Source organism: Epargyreus clarus, unplaced genomic scaffold, assembly GCF_041222505.1.
Source record: "Epargyreus clarus isolate Ecla_fem2 unplaced genomic scaffold, WU_Ecla_fem_2.2 ptg000009l, whole genome shotgun sequence".
Lineage (NCBI taxonomy): Eukaryota > Metazoa > Arthropoda > Insecta > Lepidoptera > Hesperiidae > Epargyreus > Epargyreus clarus.
In genome coordinates this window covers 8,111,866-8,133,525 of record NW_027332217.1, presented here as the reverse complement: position 1 = coordinate 8,133,525, position 21,660 = coordinate 8,111,866, and the positions used below count along the sequence as shown (strand labels likewise).

General features: G+C 33.1%; 1 protein-coding gene across 12 annotated transcripts in view; it reads right to left on the bottom strand.

The window, feature by feature from the left end:
* Positions 1–21,660, bottom strand: part of LOC140744916 (monocarboxylate transporter 10) — a 149,235-nt gene that overhangs the window by 36,515 nt on the left and 91,060 nt on the right. For 4 of the 12 annotated variants that reach the window (XM_073076624.1, XM_073076623.1, XM_073076628.1 and 1 more), the window contains exon 1: positions 14,609–14,836. The exons of 1 other annotated variant lie outside the window; for it this stretch is intronic. The gene's annotated coding sequence lies outside the window, so the exon portion shown is untranslated. Of the gene's footprint in view, positions 1–14,579; positions 14,837–21,660 lie in introns of those variants that run through there. 7 more of the 12 variants (XM_073076625.1, XM_073076629.1, XM_073076630.1 and 4 more) reach the window with 3 other exon arrangements.

The window sequence follows — 21,660 nt, the reverse complement described above, 5'->3', positions numbered from 1 at the left end:
GAAGATATGATATACATTTGACATATTTTCTGCAGTAATTGGTCAAAAAATTACCTAAAATTTTTTTGTATTGCCTTTTTTTGTTGACAGAATTTTTGGACGCCAGGGAAGCTGCGCGTTTTTTTTTCATCGATATATCGGAGTGAAGCAATAAAATAAATTAAAGATCGATTTTGCTACATTAGCCTCGTAGTTCTCAATGTTTCGGTCACTTTCATTTAGTTAAATTTATTCGAATCGATATTTTTTGAAAATAATGACCTTCCCTACTCTAACAGTTCATTCTATTCGAATACTGTAAGACTTTCATTACTCAAGGATTTCGGGCTCTTGCTATCTTTATATTGTCCTGATTCTTTTTGTGATGATTTCTCTTAGGTTATTCGCACCTTTGATTTAAAAATATTTTTGGTATTCTTATTTTTATTCATTAAATGAAATATTTTAAGGCTTGGAATAACATTGTTTCTATTGATAATGATGATCGGCAATTTCGTAAAAAAAAATCCAAATATGAAGTTTAAACTTAAATCAAATTAGACCCATACAGTAACAGCGACCGAAAGTATAAAAATATTTCATTGTATGTATGTAGATTATTTTTATTAATGCGATTCATTAATCTTTAACATATTTACAGAAACTTTAAATCGAACGTAACAGATTTATCTCGCCAATTTCCGACTCACGCTTGGCATGTTTTATTTTTATTTCCCACATTAACCAACGAAGCTCCGACAACAACATGCAATAATGTAATTTGTATTTCATCTCCCCTTATACATTTACGTGTATTAACTTGTCAGTCTTAATTAATAAAATTTGCATAATGAAAGAGAATGGATATTTATGAGGTGTAAATTAATATATTAGTGTAATAGACCATTTCACGACGTTAATGTGGCGCTATGAATTCTATGGAGATATAAAACCACTGTTCACTTAATTATAACGATCGGTCGACATCATTAATGTCAGTTTAGATGTGTCACATTTTTCCCCGATTACCCCAGATGGAGGATGTTTATCTAGTAAATGTATGTTTGTATGTTATATAAATTCGTCGTTATCGTCAACTCTTACTGTCCCACTGCTGGGGACGAGTCTCCTTGCAGATTGAGAGGGGTTAGGTTACATTCTACACACACTTATGAGATTTTTTGATTAGTACAAACATATAGACGGATATTCATTTAGACTTAGATAATATAGAAGTGACCAATTACAAGTAGAGCAGGGGATTTAAAATTAATCATAGATTAGGTATTTCTCCTTAGCTAGATATCCCAGCTTGTTCTTTATCCTGAATGCATCATATCTTTCAGGTTGGGCGTATTAAAAATACTACCATTATTTTAACGTACCTTATTTGCGGACCAAATTATATCCATCAACAATTTTTCGGACTAGATCATATCAGCAAATATCTATATAAAAAGTTAATATAGCAGATAAATTTTCGATAATTTAAAGACAAAATTTCACCAGTTGAATAGGACAATCAGGGCTTTCATCACTTTCAAACAATCTACAGTTATTTTACAACTCTAATGATACAATAATCAAAAGAAAATACAACTTTACGAGGTGTAAATGAATATATTACAATAATAGATGTCCCGCAATGTTAATGTGGCGTTTCAAATTTGTACGTCATTGTGTCGAGATATAAAACCAATGTTTAGTTAATTATAACTGCCGCCCGCCATCATAAATGTCACTTTTACATCTCTCATAAGTCTTTCCAAAGCATTTCACTCCCGTAATACATTCTACAAGGGGAAGACCTCTTTTATCTTCGCTACATCCGTGAGTTATATTATGTGATTTCTGTGTGTTTGTTAGATTTTATTTCACGTCTGGCATTTCTAGTCTACTACATCTTTAATTTATATTTTGGAGCCCGCAACTTCGCCGGGGCATAAAAGGAAACTATCGATATTTTATTAATTTCCTTGAGTCCTACAGAAAAATCTTTCTCTATTATATTTGTTGTCCCTAAAGTTACATACGCTAATTTTCAAAACAACATTTTTAATGAAATTTAATTTTATGGATTGTGTATGGTTAGATTCTATTTAAAAGACAGGATACGTTTTAATTCGATTAGTTGCACTGTGATCATATACTTTTTTTGGGAAGATGAGTTCTGGTATATGGGTCACGTCTGTCTTTTGTAAAGTATACTGTGTATTCAATTGTATAATATTTATAACTTTTATAGTTACTTATCTGTGTATTGCCTTATATAGGTATTATTTATATTATTTAGAATCAATGTTTATAATCCGTGGTGGACTGGTGGTATACAGTACTTACTAAGTACTCTAGATTTATGTCATGTTTAAAATCGTGAAATTTATATTTGAAATAATACTTCAGCGTAAATGATACATTAAAGTTAATCATTTATTGTTTAATAATCTAGTACTAAATTGACTATTTAATTGCCTCTACAAAGCAATAATGCGTTTTATGTGAGGACAATAAGTGTCGGAAGTTCATTAAGCAACGTTATTATCTGTGAGATCTGACGAGACGAGACCATTAAACCCATCTTAAACGAGCTTTCGAATAGCTGGGATCACCACTAATTATTTTATCTAGCTTCTATGATAGTGTCCGTGTTTGTACTGTCTGTGTTGTTAACACTAGATTCGTTGCCTCGTTCGTTTTCAACATTAAATCTATTCAGTGCTGTACCTACCAAAAGATCGTAATTTGACAATATGTGCCTAATAGAAATTGACAAATTATGATGTTTACTAATTATTAAATAACGAGTGTAAACCAAATTTTGCATTTTTGATTTTTTTAAATTTACCTAGTCTTTTACCTGTTTGAAATGAGGAAAAACCCCTATATTGCTTGGTTGTCTATAGGTGTTAGCTCTGTTGTCCGTAGCTAGTAGTAGTTACAAGTAAACTCTAGCTCTCAATAGTTTGCACAATGAATTACACCAGTTCCGTAATTACTCGCACTAAGCATATTTGCAAATGTTAACTGTAATAAAAGTAAAAGAAATTCAGATCTTTGAACATGTAAACAAATATTCAAAAAATGTAAGAAAACATGTTTTCGGGGATGAATTTCAAACCAATATTGAATAATTCAAAATAATGTATGAAAGAAGCAAAATAATTTAAAAAGTATATGCGACTTAAAAAGTCTTTAAAAATAATGACACTTGCTTATTCTCCAAAAAAGAGCTCGTCTCGAATTATAATTGCATGTCAGCATGTGTTTATGCATATTAAAAGTTTTGACATTATTTGACAAAAAAAATGATAAGCATGATAATCTTTATGGGCATATCTTTATTGTGTGTCTTTATGGTGCATCTTCATGGTACATTGGTACATTTCATATCTGTAAGCCTATATTCGTTAAGGCCGTATACCGAATTGAGGAATATGAAGTGTTGTCGGATGCGTATGCGCAAATTGTAAAACTTTTTATCTAAAGCAAACGAGTTTGAATCATATAAATTATCACTAATTATAATTAACGCGATATTTATGGATCAGATCATTTAAGACTAATATTGCACAAAAAGTTTGTACAAAAACTGAACAAGATAAGTATAATTAAAAATGCCATGAACTAAAATTAATTTGTTTTTGTCATCCGCTCTGGAAACATTAACTCAATGTTTTCTCAGCTTTGAAGGTTTCCTACTCATCAAAATAAGGAACGGCTCTAAGGTCTACAGGACCTTTAGCCTTATAACTTTAAAAATATTACAGAGAAATTCCATTCAGAGAATTGTACATAATTTTCTCGTAAAATTATTGTCTTCGTTAGGTATGACTTTAATTATTTCTAATACATGACATCCATATACTCAGAAGTACCCTCGACCTCCGGGAATGCACACGCTCTTATTAATTCGATAATTAACAGTTGATGATGTACTAATGATTATTTATATAGGTGTTTAAGGTGATAAAAAAAAGCCTAAAGAAATCAATTAGACGAAAAAAAAACAGCAAAGCCTTTAATAGTTAGTTATATACATTGATTGCACGACGTAGACTATATGTGTGTGGTCGATTATGTAACTGGGTCATATGCAGCCATAGCCGTAGACTGAGCTAAATTTGTTCTAGCCCCTAACTTGATGGTGATCAACACTGGCAGGGCTACTTCGGTGTGAAATAGGTCTTTAAAATGACGAGCAATTAATTTTTTAACTAGTTTTCCGCGAGAGCACATACGTATATCGCGGTCATTCTTGTCTTTTATTGTCATTATATATATGTTTTTTTTATTATTTTAATTATTATTATTAGTTATTTAATTTTATTTGCCTTTTCAGTTATTATTTCCTTAATGTAGCCTACTAGATTTAATTTATGTGTTGATTAGTGTCTGGGCGATGCTGTACCGTTAATTAGTTACCGTTAATTAGTTAATTGACAATAGACAATAAATAAATCAATGTTTTCTATGTTTTGTGTATTATTTCTATATCGTCCGCACATTTTTTTACTATAATGCCTAGATATTAAATATTATTACATTTTTCAATAACTCCTGATATTAAAAAATCCCAGGTCGAAGACAAGCGTTTGTTCCTTATCAACTGCTTCTTAATTAAAAAGACTTATGCTGAACGGCTTTTAAAGCCACTAATCCCTATAATTTCTATAGATTACCTAATGACATAGCAAAATACAAATGCCATTAAAGGAGTTGGGACTTAAGTCCTGGGGCCGAACCGTTTTGTTTATCGTAATAATGGAATGATAGCGCAGATAAACTATTAGTAAGTTTGATTGATCAGCAAAACAAATAAATAATTTGATTGTTCATTGTTTGTTCGGCCCATGCGTCAACAGTAGGTAGGTATTGTTATTCAATTGTCTTATAATGATTGTCAAGTTGCCGCTATTGTGATTTCAATCAAGCTTTTTGTTGCTTAAATTTAGGGCGGTAACATACGAGCGACTGACTACAGTTGCTTATGACAAATGTTGAGAACTGTTGGCGGTCGTAGACATAAACTGTAGCTAGTGTTTTAACTGTTTTTTTATAATATCTCCTATATTATAAATAGAAGACGAGCATGCAGTCCACCTGATGGTAAGTGGCTGCCGCCGTCCATAGACATCTGTAATCAACACCAGATAGGATTAGATATTCCTAGCTGAGGTCGGCCACATATGCGCCGCTACTCCTATGAGGACTAAGTTGGAACGCCTCGGAAAACAATGCCTTCCTTTCTTTAATGTGTATAAAAGTATAGTGACATATTGGCATTGCCACAATGTGTCCTTGTCAGAAAGAGAGCTGGAATTTCTAATATCCTGGAATTGCGTCTTTCATTCCTGACGCAAAGGTTCCCAGCCTGCGTAAACAATTTTGGGAAACTGAGAATTATACAAAAACCAGTACTGACGATGTCAACGAACGAGGAATAAAGAACGTGTTTACAATTACACATTTTATTACTATCGGGTTACCGACATTGAGTGGGTATTTGGCATTTCTTTCCGTAGTTATATCCGTCTTATTTGGTAAAAAAGAGTAACGAGTATGATGGGGTAAATCGGAACTGGAATAAAAAATATATATTTTTAATGACAATATCATACAGTTTTTATTGAAAATGACGTATGTGTTGCTAATAAAAAAACATACCCCATCTCCGTCGAACTTCATTAATATAAATTACTCGTAGTTCTGCGAAACGCACAAAATGCTGAAAAGTTAAAAGTAGATATGCCTCTGGCGAAAGTACCGACATCTCGGTACTTAGAAATAAAAACACAAAAACTTGAATATCTCAAAAACAAATCACTATCGGCTAGGGTACTTAATGACAAAACCTATTGCAAATGAGCTCTACTTTTACCCCTCCAAGGGAATGTATCGAATTATCAGTAACCCTGTAAATGGTTTCTTTCTTTCTTTCTTCTCTTTCTTTCTTTTAAAGGTCGCTTTATAAATAAGGTTTATTTCCTAGTGGATGTAGCCTTATTCTCCTCGTTATACAAGTTACGTCGAGTCGACGCCAAGTAGCATCTTTGAGTCGCATGCCCTTGGTATTATTCTCGTTTATCATCTTTTTTCGCCCTTAAGGTACATACTCATCTAAAAGTTGTTTTAATATTTATTTTTAGCCTGCAACGTATGAAGAGGACAAGGGGGAGATGCGAATTGATAGATAGATTTATCGACGTCTCCTTCGTCAGTATCTTTGTAAAATTGTAGTCTAAGTTGCGTAAAATTGTAGTGTTTTTGTTATATTTGATCGATATTAGCTCCGTTTTTTAGGTACAGGGTGTAGTTCGGAATGATTTGTTTAAAAAATAATAAGACTCGTAATTTAAACATATCTCAAAGTTCAAGTTCAGTATTTTAAAGTTCTTTAAGCAGAAGTTGTTATTTATTTTATTTAAATTCCAATACAGATTTTAATAACAAATGATTAAACTTTTAATTTTAAATTAAGTATTCATATTATTATGATATGCAAAGCATATAATTCTTATAATTTCCAAACAAGAATAGTGTAAGCTTATGATTCCTGAATAACTATTTTATATAATAAAATATACAATTACTACTCCATTATTTATATGATCTGACAATTCATTCCATGAGATCTTATTCTCCAAAAACATATAATATGAAGGATATTATATGTTTCTTTTTATATAGTTTCCCGTTACATTGCTTCTCACCAGCAATTAAATAGACTCTTATTAACATAAATTAACTAAAAAGTATTGTCATGAAAATATACCCTTACAATAGGATATGATATTGTTATAGACAATTCGTGTTTCAGTCAAAAACATCTTCACAGGCCCAAACTATTGTTTAAAATTAATTTATATTCGTATACCAACTAGTTGGCCACAAACTTTTGGACAGCCGCGGTCCATCAATCTTACGGCTCAAATGTCCAAACTTCGAGGCAACAGTATTATTTTCTCTCAAATACAACATTAATGCCGTGTTATTACACTCAATGCGCGACTGAGTATGACAAAAAGTGTTTGGCAAACTTTTCTGGTGTAGTGTACACGAAAACACTAGAAATAATAAATAATACTATGTTATTATCAGAGAAAAATAATATAATACAATGTCTAGTGACTTTACTATATTCGATTTAATTGATTAACAGGAGGTAATAATCATAATCAAGAAATATTTCGAGGCAATAATTGTTAAGTCTAACATTGTTACGCAAAAATTTACTGAGATTGATTATTAGTTACATGCGTTAAATTATTAGCCCGAAAACTATTAAGTTTAAATATTTTACCTACTTTAAATGAAACTTTTATTTAATAATCTATAAAAATAAATGTCTTATTTAATTCATCTTTCACACACTCATCTTATCGAAATACGATCCTATTTTTTACCACAGTTATATAAGCTTGAATCTTTGAACTAAATTTATATTCTCTTTGAACAGTCCGATTAATTTATTTTTTAAACAATTATTAAGAACTGATGACAATACACGATTTTTATAATATTATCCCATTCTCCTCATCAGGATCGTCAGGAATCAGGATTAACAAATTTCCTTGTGCAATTTTAGCGTGGTTTTCAATTTTTAAACTATAATTATTAGAGCAGCATAAGCAGCATAGCATATTAGCTATATGTTTTATAAAAAATCCTGATCAGTTACTTAGTAGTGAAGAAAAACATCGCGAGGAAACCTTCACGCCGTATTTTGTAAAAAAAAGTTCTAAAGGATATGTTAAGTCTATTAGTTCATAATTGGAGTATGGTCTAAATCCTTTTCACTCTGAGAGGAGACACGTGCCCAGTAGTGGCACAGCATTGGGTTCATGATGAATCATTGCAAGGCAGACCGGTTTACTTAGTATGCAACTCGGATCGTCAATTACAAAATAGCTAATTGATAATTTTGTGCTAATAATAAAACGATAACCGCAAGATTTATTGAAAGTAACACATGTCGAAACATTTAGTAAGAATCTGTGATGACGGCAAAGTCTAGCTTTTTTTAAGATTGTAATGGCAAATGAGCATGCAGTCTCCCAGACTGTAATTGGTAAGTATCGCTCATAGACATCTATAACCGACTCCATATAGATCAGTACTCTTAGTATGAGTTTTTTCGTTTTTACAAAAATGACTGTTTTTGTTTACGTATTTCCCATACGTTCCCATTACGTATTTTCCAATTAGTTCTGATACAGTCCGCTAAGGGCTAAAAACTCATACTAAAGGTAGAAAGGTCCAACGAAACCATATCACGAATACGTTGCCAGTCCTGTGGCACCTCTTGTGGCATTCACGCCTGTTATTATTAAGAAATCTATCTTGTGTCTAGCCTATCAAAGTTTGTCATTTGAAAACTTCTTCATACTAGAGATTTCTAAATTTTGATCTTTAGTAGACAAAAACTGAATAGATTTATATAATTAAAAAGGGCGTAAAGTCACCTTATATGCAAGTAAGAAGCGATTTACAATTTTCGTTGAACTAATATGGTTAGTTTTATGACCTTTAATAATTGATCATTTTAAGCAATTAACAAAACCAACCGCATAATATCAACGTAGCGTATGTCGTAACACAGCATCTGCCACACCTCGGACTTATTTGCAAATTCTATTTACCATCTCTCAATCCGTCCAGTGGTTATTGCGGCAATAAATTAAATATTTTTATGAGATAATCATTAAGCCGCAAAAGGTACCAAGCGAGTTTACTAACGAGTGATTCGGACACATCGATATAATTATATGTGGCTCTACTTTTAATTATAATTCTAATTTGTCATACGTTTTATGTTGCATTCGGTAATCTTTTGATTGTTTTTAATGTTTTACAAAATTATTATTTAATAATAGGAAAATACAAAAACAGCGCCTCTTTTCTCATTTTGTTGTCCGATTTCTTTCTAGTTTACGTGCTTTAGTTTTAGAAATAAACAAATGGAAATATACTGATTCATATGCAAGTCGGATCGTAAACCGAATAAATAAAAATGGAAACATTCATATTATTACTCAAATTTTCGATAATTATACTCGTAATCGAATATCGACTACTGTGCGAACACATGCGAATACAAAAGACGCCCAAACGAAACAAGATTTATTTATTATTATTTGGCCCTTTTAAAACCCCTTACTAAGCACTTCTATTAGTTAAGGAAACAACATCTAACTCAATACTCCTAATGTATATTCCTCCGAAATATTGAACGCAAAACATTAAAAGACTTGCTTCCCCAAACATATCCATCGGACACAAATAAAAAGTTTCGTAGTCACATCAAATCAAAGTTATGTGTGAAAGCGCTTGGACGAAACCCAAAGGACAAGACGTGATCAGAAATGCTCAGAATTGCCTATTCATGATTGAGCTCTTCTTTATTGTGACGACACGACACGGCACCGGTATCATAGAGTTAATATCTAAACAGACGCTGCTAGTGTATGTACTTGGATTTTAAAAGGGAGAGCAAAACTCTTTTAGATATTCATTTATAGATAACAAATTGGAGAGTTCGTTATTTGTTTCTTTTTTAATGTACTTGCCCGAACAACTTCTTAGAATGAAAGATTATCTTTACAGACTGAACAGAAAAAACTACCTTTACATCAGATAGTATTATATTGTTTTCTAAAAGAAGTCTTAAAGGGCTAGGTTTCATTTGGAGTATCACCATCCAGACGTTTATTACCATCCATATTTTTATTAACATTTACATGGCAATTTCTGGTATATTTCTGTTTCTTCCGTAAGTAGTGTGCTTGGGAATTTTACATCAATGCTTTCGCACACTTTAATAATAAAACTTCTTTATTTAGTTTAAAATAGTTTTTGTTATTCGATTGTGCTTTTCTTCCTTATATTAACAAGTAATTTCTTTCAATTCTTTGTTTTTTCTTTTTATGATCTGACTTACGGTTGGATCGTTTTCGTTCGGACAGTGAAACCCTAAAACATCATTGTTACATACACATTGTGAATATTGTGATATATGCATTATCTATTGAGAAGTTAAAAAAAGTTCTATCACTGTCGGTGCCATGCCGTGTCGTGTCGTCACAATGAAGAGGAGCCCATTTGCCCACATATGGTACGTACATTTGGTCGGGATTTCACAGTGTATCGAAAAGTTTTAAGTACTTTTTGAATTGAGCTCCTAATGGAGAGTGGTCTGAAAAGTATGTTGCTCCTATTATACTCTTAATATATGACCTAAGAAGCGCTAAGTTCAATTAACTAAATAAGCAGGATTATACTGACATGTTTGTTTTGATGCAAAGTTTTATTAAAACTTTAATTTATTTTAAGTAAGAGAATTTTATTACTAAAAGAAGTAAACTAAATGTTCCATAAAACATCTGCATAAATAAAATAAATGTAAAATTGTATGAAGTTGGCAAATTGAGGAGTTTTGTAGAGTTGCGGTTTTACGTTTCAGAGTTTAGAGAGAAAACTGTTTTGATATCTACGATCAAAATCAAAAATTATTACTGATGCTTTGCTTCAATTTATTTATTGGGATCTATTGATATGTATATTCCATCTATATACTTAAGCGTTTTAAGTATAAGTTAGTCAATATAGTACAATACAATTACAATTATGTAGTCAATTACATTTATATTATTAAGAATTCAATAATCAATTCGTTAACTCATGCTGCGGTGCTACTGCTGCACGTGCCAGCAATAGCAACGTAGCATTCTTCTATTAGAATAAGATGAATTAGTAGACTTCACGCATCTATTGCAACTTGGTTTTAAGGAAATTGAAAGGACTCTTAAGGCGCACAGGTTTCTTCACGATGTTTTTCTTATAATGATAGTATCTGGTTATTTTTTTACATTTCATTTGGAATACAAATAATCTTGATAAACGTGAAAGTTATTATTTTAAAATCTTGATAATTTCCCTTATATATTTAATTTCTTTGTAAATCTTATTGGTATATATGGTACAAACAATTTGGAAGCAAACTTTGATATACGCACAAAATAAACGTTTAGCATATGCCAATATACCAGGTGGCTTATTGTTTTAAGTTTGCCAAATTCGTATATTCACGACATCGCACGTCGCGAAAATGAACAAAATTGCGTGCCAAAAATTGGCTCATATGTATATTTGGCCAAATTCACATGTGCACTATTATCATCACTATATTGTCAGAACTGCACCGTATGCATCCTAGTTCTTAGTTTAATGTAAACTCTATGCTATTAACCTGAATTGAAATGTACGTTTTGCCCGTTCCTTAGTCTTCCTTAAGGCTTCGAAAGTCGTTAGGTAAGCTGTGTAAAGCTTTTATAGACAAAGAAAGCTTATAAAAATACAAAAAAATCTTCATTTGTAATTACTTTTTAAGTGAAATATTGTATTAACAGTGATGTTGAATTTCCTGGATAAATAATAAAATCTCTGTATAAATATCGTAGCTACAATTTCGCAAAATTTGGTATAGCATATAACAAAGGTTTAGCATGTGCCAATATGCCAGGTGGCTTATTGTTTTAAGTTTGCCAAATAACTTAATAAAATTCGGATACACAGGATATCGCACGTCGCGAAAATGAACAAAATTGCGTGCCAAAAATTGGCTCATATATGTATATTTGTCCAAATTCACATGTGCACCATTATCATCACTATATTGTCAGAACTGCACCGTATGCATCCTAGTTCTTAGTTAAATGTAAACTCTATGCTATTAACCTGAATTGAAATGTGCGTTTTGCCCGTTCCTTAGTCTCCCTAAGGCTTCGAAAGTCGTTAGGTAAGCTGTGTAAAGCTTTTATAGACAAAGAAAGCTTATAAAAGTACAAAAAATCTTCATTTGTAATTACTTTTTAAGTAAAATATTGTATTAACAGTGGTGTTGAATTTCCTGGATAAATAATAAAATAAATAAATGTGCCTTATTGCCCTAGTGCAAGGAAGGATTTTTTTTCGCGCGTATCTTGTATGTATGTAATATTCATAACTTCCTCGTATCTTTAGATACGTCATGACAGCCTAAGTGTTTAAGAAAACATTTTGTTTTAAGACTGCAAATGTGGGTATCAAATTAAGGATTCTCAAGAAGTACATCATCACCGTAATATTATAGAAAAAACGTATATGTTATGATACAATAAATATATTTAAAGAGCGGACACTTAAGCTTTGTAGACTTTTGTTCGAATACCTACTAATACAAATGAAGCTACGGAACTGTAGGTTATTCAATCCTGAATAACTTCAAATCCTATCTGGTCTTATCCGGATAGACGGAAAATGAGTTATTTGTCTGAATAACTCTGTAAAGTTCAATTAATAGTACTCGTAGTCTAATCGGATTCAATCGGACGTAACATATTTCAAGTATGCCGCTTAGATATCTCAAATGTTAAGCGTTCTAAGATTTATTAATATATTTTATTATTGTCATTATTATCCACGTAAATCAATCGTAAATTACTTCGAAAGGACTTTAGAACTCTGCACTAAAATAGTATTTAATAATTATTTATGCATAATGGCATACAAGTCGGTTTTATCTTTGTCAAAAAGTTTCTATCGAGTTAATACGTCTGCAAAGTATTTCTGTAGTTCTGCAAGTAAGTATTTTATTATTATCATTATTATTCATGTAAATCAATCAACACTTCTAAAGGACTTTAGGACTCTGCACTAAAGTACTTAGTATTTCATCTATTTCAAATTTGTAAAGGTATAAAAGTCGGTTTTATTTTTGTTAAAATGTTTTTATCGTGTTATTACGTCAGCAATAAGATTAGTGTTCTAGTGATTTAGTTGTATGCGGTTCAGTCTTCTACAATGAAGATCCGGGTTTAATTCCGAATGACACCAATTTATGGCTATGACATCTATTACTGCCGTAAAACAGTAATAATAAGTGTTGTTGGTCCTGGTTTGAAGGGTATGGGAAAGGAAACATACACAAGGAGTTCCACCTTATTCCTCAGGGATAGCAAAACATCCGTGGCTGACCTCAGGTAGGGGTGTAATCCTATCTGGGTTTAATTATAGGTATCCATGTGTTACAATTACCACTTACCATACCGAAAGCTCGCTCATTTGATACTTCGCTAACATATAAAAAAATCCTGACTTACAACACCTTTCCAATCAGAACAAAACTTAAATTAATATGGAGATGGTACCGCTATTTAAAACACAAAGAGATCTATCTTCGTGAGTGAATGCTTGAATGATAAACAACATAATGATTACTATGATTACTTGACAGTACAAACCTAAAATTAAGGCGGTCTCTGTATTTAGTGTGCGGCAAACGTGAATTTATTAATTTGCAAAGTAAATGATCGACCTTATGTTATACTAGCTGACCCGGCAAAGTTGGTACCGCCTCAAAATCTATTTATCAAATATATTTCATATAAAAATATCCTATGTTATTCGTGGATAATGTAGCTTTTGAATGGTGAAAGAATTTTTAAAATCGGTCCAGTAGTTTTTGAGCCTATTATTACAACCAACAAACAAAGTTTTCCTCTTTATAATATTAGTGTAGATTTGTATTTGCTATTAATTTGTTATATATTTTACTTTCGATAGTAAATATATCATTTATTAAATGACAGTATTTTAAATGAAATTGTGAACTTACGGTATACACCTATTCGGGATTTTTTGCAAATTATTTAAGTCCTTACGTTGTCCTTCGTACAAACGTTTATGTTATAAAAGTAATTATTAATTAGATAAAGACGTAGACTATTATTCACGTAATTATTAACAGGTATAAATATTTGTTACATTTAGAAACTCGTTAGATAGATTTTCTTTTCTGAGAAATTTTCTTTTCAAATAATATGGAATAGTCCCTATTTTGTTGTGATTAAGTGATGATTTATATACATGGTAAATGGTGTAGTGTTGGTATTTTCGTATCTGAAACTTTAAATTTCCGAAGCACACTTAAATTAAAATCCTTTTAATTACGTTCATAAGGTATGAGATTGCGTTATAGGTTTTAATAAGGAGTTCTTAACAACTGAATTTATATCGGTAACATTTAATATAAAATCGTATTTCTATGAGTCTTGTTATGTTGCTTTGTGTGTGCAATACCCGTAACTAGCTCTCGACGATGTGTAAGTTAAGACTAGTGCCTCCATAACTTAGAATAAATCCTTGCTAAATCTAGCTTATTCGTTCGATTTTAACGTCACACATGTGTATTTATGTACCTATGTGTGCATGCCAAACTTAGGTTGTGGTTGACTTTTGCTGATGGAGTTTTGTGATTTTTACTAAGTGTTTTTAAATAGCGGATTCCGTAAGTGCCGTGTTTATCTTTAGCGAGCGTTGAATAGTTGATAAGCTTTGTGGTACGACAAGTGAAATGTTAAGTGTTTAAAGTAGTTCTAGTTTATAAGCTGTATAAGGTGGTGTGAGTCATTTCCAATATACGGTTTCAAAAATATTCTGCGCTGAGCAAGTGTGAGACAAATAAGTGAACGGTGAGCCTCCAGCCGCAATAGGCACACACGTGCTCGACTATCGTGATTCTATCATCGCACGACACGACCGATCAGCTTGACTAACGACCGGACCTCGTCTCAGCCATATGTTGCTAACTTACACACCGACCACTAAAGGACACTTTTCACTTAAAGTCACTCAGCCCTTCGGAGGAAGTTGCAGTGCTCGCGTCTAGTTAGTCAAAGTTAGTTAACTTCGCGTTTGGGATCGAGTGTGACCCGCGTGTGCCGGCGTGTTTGGCAACGAGCGCGCGACCGCGGCGCCTTCGTGTAGAGCTTACACTGATTTTTTGTCGGAGGCATCGCCGCTGGCTCGCTGCGTGCTCCACATTCGAGACTGGTGTAAACGCGGTACCTCGCTCGACTATTACCCGCCCCGGCGAGACATACCCGCTAGTACACAAACTCCTTCGCGGGCCAATCACTCTTCCACCTAGTTGGATTATTTCACTTACCTGGGCTACGTGTCCGCTACAATTACGTACTATTAATATTTCGAAACATATGTGCACGACGTCATACGATATTCGCTCGTATTAGTTCGGAGTATTATGTTTGCAGAAATTAGTTTTGAGATGGAATTGGAGACAGTGCTAATATCGCTTAACGTCAAAGATAACGTTATTCTGCATGTTTATGACAAACATAAATAAATTTACATATTTTATACATCTAAGATATAGATACTTTGTTTTAGTTTGCAATTAAACACTTGGTCAGCTTGAAATGATAAACTGGTTAAGCCATTTGTAAATAAGATTATAAAAGTGAACTTCTGTACGACAAGAAAAATACAATAAATCATTAGCAAATATAATATAACATGAGATGAAATTAAGATAAGACTTGTTTTCACTACTCTGTAGAAAGTGCGAGTTTTACATAGCATGAACTAATTAATCCTTGTACATTTAAAGACATAAGCGCCGATTAATATGTATAAACCATAATAAAATTGGTATCGGTTGAAATGTGTCTTTACTTATTTATTCGCAGATACCGATATCTTTGGCGATTTATCTGAACACTTAAAGGGTTTTGATATTGATTAATTTTATTTTGGGTTAATCTGGATTAAAGCTTATAAGTTTATTGTTAACTAATTACTTTAAATGAATCTAAATTACTTAAGTAATTAGTGATTTTCTATAGGACTCGGTAACAGCGATTGTTCCTACTAGTGTGTATTTCATGTCTTTAAGTTGATATAACTATATTATATGTACGTTGGAAAGAAGATGACTAGTTATTATAAATAATTATTAAATTTTGTAAAATTTATTCTCCTATAAAAAATAAGCCTTCATATCGGTCGTACCTAAGTACGTCTTTTTCTATACCTAACAGTACTAATAAATAAAAATATTATTTAATGTAGACGTTTCTTACAAGAACTATATTACGATGTACACAGTCTAAACAACTAAAGCTTAAAGGAAAAAAGTAGGAAGGAAGATTTAAGTTAAGGAAAAGCTGATATAGAGTAAAGTTCCGTACGAAAGATACAAACCATTGATAAGATAAAATAATAACACCAAATCCGCATATCGAAAGAAAAACGTAGAACAGTAATTGTAAATATGAGTGTGACTGATAGTAGTCTAACTGACATAGTCATAGTGTGACTTCATAATCTGATTGACATAGTCATAGTCATATAATATGAATGAGTTGTCAACCTAGTCCCACTGTAATTGTCAATTCAATGTCATAATAACTACTAAATATACTAGCTGACCCGGCAAAAAAATGTTAAGGGTGAACAACCCTTATCACTTAGGGGGATGAAAAATAGATGTTGGCCGATTCTCATAGATACCGGATAAGCACAAAAAATTTCATCAAAATCGGTCAAGCCGTTTCGGAGGAGTATGGCAACGAAAACTGACACGAGAATTTTATATATTAGATTAAATGGGTATCGTAAAAAATCACCGAGAAATAATCAATTAATTGAATGCAATTATAATAACAATTGCAATCATAGTCCACTGCGCTGGCCTAGTGAGAATTGGTAGACAGTACAGACTGACGTGCGGGTTTTCTTACGATATTTTCTTCATCGTTATAGTAAGTAGTAAATAAATTATGAAATGCACACAACTTGAAAAATTAGAGGTGCATGCCAGGCATTCGAACATTGGACCTTCCGACTAATAGGCCGAGTCTCAACCACTAGGCTGTCACTGCTCAAGTAAGATACATGGTACATCAAATAAAATCATAAGTAATTCTCGTTAAAAATATTCAGCTTAAGTACAGTCAGCTCCAAAAGTAGATGGACAGATTAAGATTTCAAAAATACCTATACACCCAAGCGTTCATAAGTAAATAAGTAACTAAACACAATAAGCACCAAAATTAGATGAACGTCATAAAGTCCCAAAAGTAAATAAACACTACAGTGTCATAAATTGCTGAACAGTGACATATCATATTAGTGACGTTAGCCATTTTGCACATACGGTTTTCAGCTACTTTTGACGCGTTAGTTTTCATCTAATTTTGACACTTTGCGATGTTTTTTTATAATATAGGATTAGCAGACGAGCATGCCGTCCACCTGATCGTAAGTGGCTACTGCCGCCCATGGACATCTGTAATCAACCCCAGATAGGATTAGATATTCCTACCTGAGGTCGGCCACAGATGCGCCGCTACCACTGAGGACTAAGCTGGAACGCCTCGGAAAAGTCTGTCTCCCTTACCACACCCTTCAAACCGGAACAAAGCAATGCCTAACACTGCTGTTATTAGGTAGAAATAGGTGTGGCGGTGGTGCCGCCGGAGTCGAACCACAAAGGGTTCTACCGCTTTCAAATTCATGTTCATCTAATGATGGTGTTAGTTTTGTTTAAGCTACCTATGAACGCTTGAGTGTATAGGTATTTATTGAATTTTTGATCACCTCATCTATTAATGAAGCTGACTGTACGCACATGCAAATATAAATATAAAATATCGGGAACTGTCGTTAATCAGGACAGTTATAATTAAGTTACGTCTCAAGCTCGAAGTCATTTCCGTCACCCCGAAAGATAAAGATTATCTTTTAAACTTGTGAAACTGGAATCCCTTGCCAGATGGCATTACATTAATATATGACCAACATAATCTATGTGACATGTTGTCAAACAACCGACCGACGGCCGAGGATTAATTTGTAAAACTGTCGTAAAAGGTAAAAATGTTAGAGATCGGTACAAATTATAGCAGCTACGTACATTTTATTCCATCGTAAAGTATTAAATATAATTAGAAATATTAAAAAAATAGGAACACTGTTAAAATTACGATCTAAACGCCAAATTATACTTACATACGAGCAACTATAAGAGCCTGAGCCACTAGTAGTTTTATCGATTAAGTAGTTGTTAACGCGACTGTTAAAAGTTGCTCGGCGACTATTTAGTAGTTTATGCGTCATTAGAGACACATAGACAATAGGCTGTTGATATTTTCATCGAATAAAACCAAACATATGCTACTCGTCGGTTGCTCAGCAATACGATAAGGTAGCCCATGCAACTATCGCTCATGCGATAGTAGCCAATATGCGATAGTATTCATTATGACACTAATAAAAAAATAACTTGCCGTCAAAATTATTTTAAAGTCACAACTAATAATTGTACTAATGATGGCCACAAATAAATAATGGTTAATACAGATTAAAGTGTTTCAGTTACTTATCCCAATATGTTTTCTTTGGTACATGTAAAGGAAGTGCAAATTTCCACATATGAATAAAGATGTCCAAAATCACTTTGAACATGAGCGGAAGTTGGCAAATTTACAACTAAAATGACTTTCGCTTAATTGCATTAACTGAATGCACTTATTTATCACACGTGAGCTCACATTAATTGAATTGAGTGGTCTTTAGTTCGTGAAGTTAAATCAAAAAACAATCATATTTATTCGTCCAAAAATACTCATGTGTGAAACTCATCAATATATTAATGTCTACAACGTAACGTATGATTCACGTCATAATTATTAATGTTCAGCGCTCGCTAAAATGTGTGGAACATATTGTTTCTAAATTAATAGTGGTAGGATACTTCTATTTTTATCTGAAATTCCAATCTCTTGCCGATGTTGAAAAATACGTCTTATTTATAGTTTGTTATCATTGTAGGTGCTGAGTACACTATACATATTCAGGTACGTTCATGTATTTATTATATACAATAAGGGCATAGTTTATATTACCCGGTTTTGTATTCGCATGTGGATCTGGTCGGTGGTTGCTAGCCTACCTTTTTATTATAGGAGTAGCAGATAGTGGCATGACAGTGGATACTGCCGTGGACATCTGTAATCAACCCCAGATAAGATTAGTTACCTACCTGAGGTCAGGCATAGATGCGCCGCCATCCCTGAGGACTAAGCTGAAATGTTTCGGAAAAGTATGTCCCCCTTACACCCTTCAAACCGGAACAGAGTAGTGCTTAAAACTACTGTTATTAAGCAGAAAAAGGTGCGGTGGTAGTGCCGCCGGAGTCAAACTACAGAGGGTTCTACCGTCTTCAAACTACTACTTGCATCCTATCGTTTCATACATTTCCAGGCATGCGTGCCACACGCGTATTGCGAAGAACTGCAGCTGATTACATATGCGTACGGGTGGGACACGCATGTGCATGAATATACCTGTGTGACAAGAAAAATGTCCTACGCTTAAATAATAGTCTTATGAATACCATCACAAAAATAACAGAACACCTATAAAATCATTACAGCCAATCAATCTTTGAACCGAGACATACATTTAAAAACTATGAAAAATCTTTATTGGGTTCCTGTTTCCTACTTAGCTAGTAAATATGACATATAAATCAGTCATAAACCGCGACACGGCTATAAAATATTACACTGTATTCATAATGAATACACCAAAATATTAAAATACTACTCAATACAAACTACTGTAATAAATTTTAAATGTTTTACCGATTTAAAATCACACAGTCATTTATAATAGCAATCGCGCATCCTAAACATTAAATCAAAATTAATTTTCGTGGCTTAAAAAGAGAGCAAAGCAGCTCAAAGACGCATTTATAAGGAATTCTAGAAGAGCCGTTATTTATGTCCAATGTATCGTTAGGGCCGAGTACGGTTTCAAAGAGCGCCATTTAATATGCAACATCCGTACGGCATGGATGACGTCAAATTGTCTCTTTATATTAATCAAAATTCTATTTTTGAATTCTGATTGGGCAGTAGTTTAACTTCATTTTAAATGCTGATATTGTTCATTTAGCTTTAATATGGTTGAAACATACTAATATTTACAAAAAACTAATAATATGCATATCGTCTAGTCTTTATGTTTATGCAAAGAGCCTTTATTGATTTCTTTTGATTTTAATGTATCATTCCTTAAATTATTCTACCATTTCTTTAATGTCTATTATTATTGCCTTATAAAACATATTTATGAGAACATAATATAGTTTAATCTCTATTGATAGTATATTATGTACTTATACAGTGCTAAGGTCGTATTGCGATCTAAAACATGAAGTATGCTCCTATTAATTATGATAATTAATGATATTCAACGATTATGATTATTAGTTTCTCAGAATGGCGATATTAAGATTCTTCATCACATTGATGAAATTTCTGATATGTTAATACAGTGAACTAAGATTTGACGACCCGCGTGGTGGAGCGGTCACCATGCCGGTCTGACGCGCAGAGGGTCCCGGGTTCGATCCCCGGCCAGACAGATTTCTAAATGATGAATTTAGATTTCTGTTTCTGGGTCTGGGTGTTTGTGTATTTGTCTCTGTGTGTGTCCATAGCACCCACGATACAGGGAATCCTAGTGTGGGGCTGTGAGTGTAGAAAGCGTTTTTTTTTTTTTTTTTTAAGATCTTCTCAGCGGCACGTGGCTCTCATTTCTTGCTCACCACTAAATAACGATTAAAGGCACTCGATCTTATGTGCAAATATTCACAAAGTTGGTGGTTTACTAATTAACTTTTAGTAGACGATAATATATATTGTTTTATAATATAGGAGTAGCAGACGAGCATGCAGTCCACCTGATGGTAAGTGGCTACTGCCCATGGACATCTGTAATCAACCCCCGATAGAGATATTCCTACCTGAGGTCGGCCACAGATGCGCCGCTACCACTGAGGGCTAAGCTGGAATGTCTCGGAAAAGTATGTCTCCCTTACCACACCCTTAAAAACGGAACTATTAGGTAAAAATAGGTGTGGCGGTGGTGCCGCCGGAGTCGAACCACAAAGGGTTCTACCACCTTCAAGATTAGACAATAATCATAAAAATAAAGCAACATTCACTACATGAATCCGAGTGCGTCTGGAAGTTCGTAATTAAGTCAGTGTTCCCGAAAAGGCTGTGAAGGGAATCGTTTCGTTTTTACTGCCGAGCCGTCTTAATTGGGTGAAATTTTCGACTGTTGAATTTTATATTTAATATTTCTTTAATTGTTACATTGTTGATGTGAAACATGTATAGCCGCACGTAAAACCGATTTCTGGCGTGGCGACGCATGCCGTCGCCACGCTATACGATGGTATATATATACAGTCTATATGCAGTAGTATGTACGGTGTGGCGACGCGTCGCCATGCGCAAAAATCGTAATATTTTATTTTATCATTATGACATATTTAGTTCCTGTCACAATATGTTCTTTTCTGCATATTACTTTTACAAAATAATGTCGATGTTTCACATCTGCCAGGCGTCCCGTGACGGCTCACATTGTTTTTACATTTTCAATGTTTATAATTTCGAGTTGGGATTAATGCTTATTTGATTTATAAACTCTTATTAGCTATTAATAATTTAAAAGACAATTTTAGGATTCTGCATCCAAAGGGAAAAATGGGACCCTATTACTAAACGTCCGCTATTATTCCGTCTGTCACTGGGCTCTATTCTATTCTGGGTTTGTTGTATTTGGTCTTACGTGATAAAATAAATCATAATGTACTCGTAATAAGCCTAACACGATTAGAATTTTTTTTTAATTTTTGCATAATTATTATTCTTTCACTAATCTAATAAGTTCGAATCGTAATTGTGATTTTCTTGAAACAGTCAAATTACATTTACTAAGTATTATCATCACGTAACTATGAATCTCATGTAATAGAGATTTGGT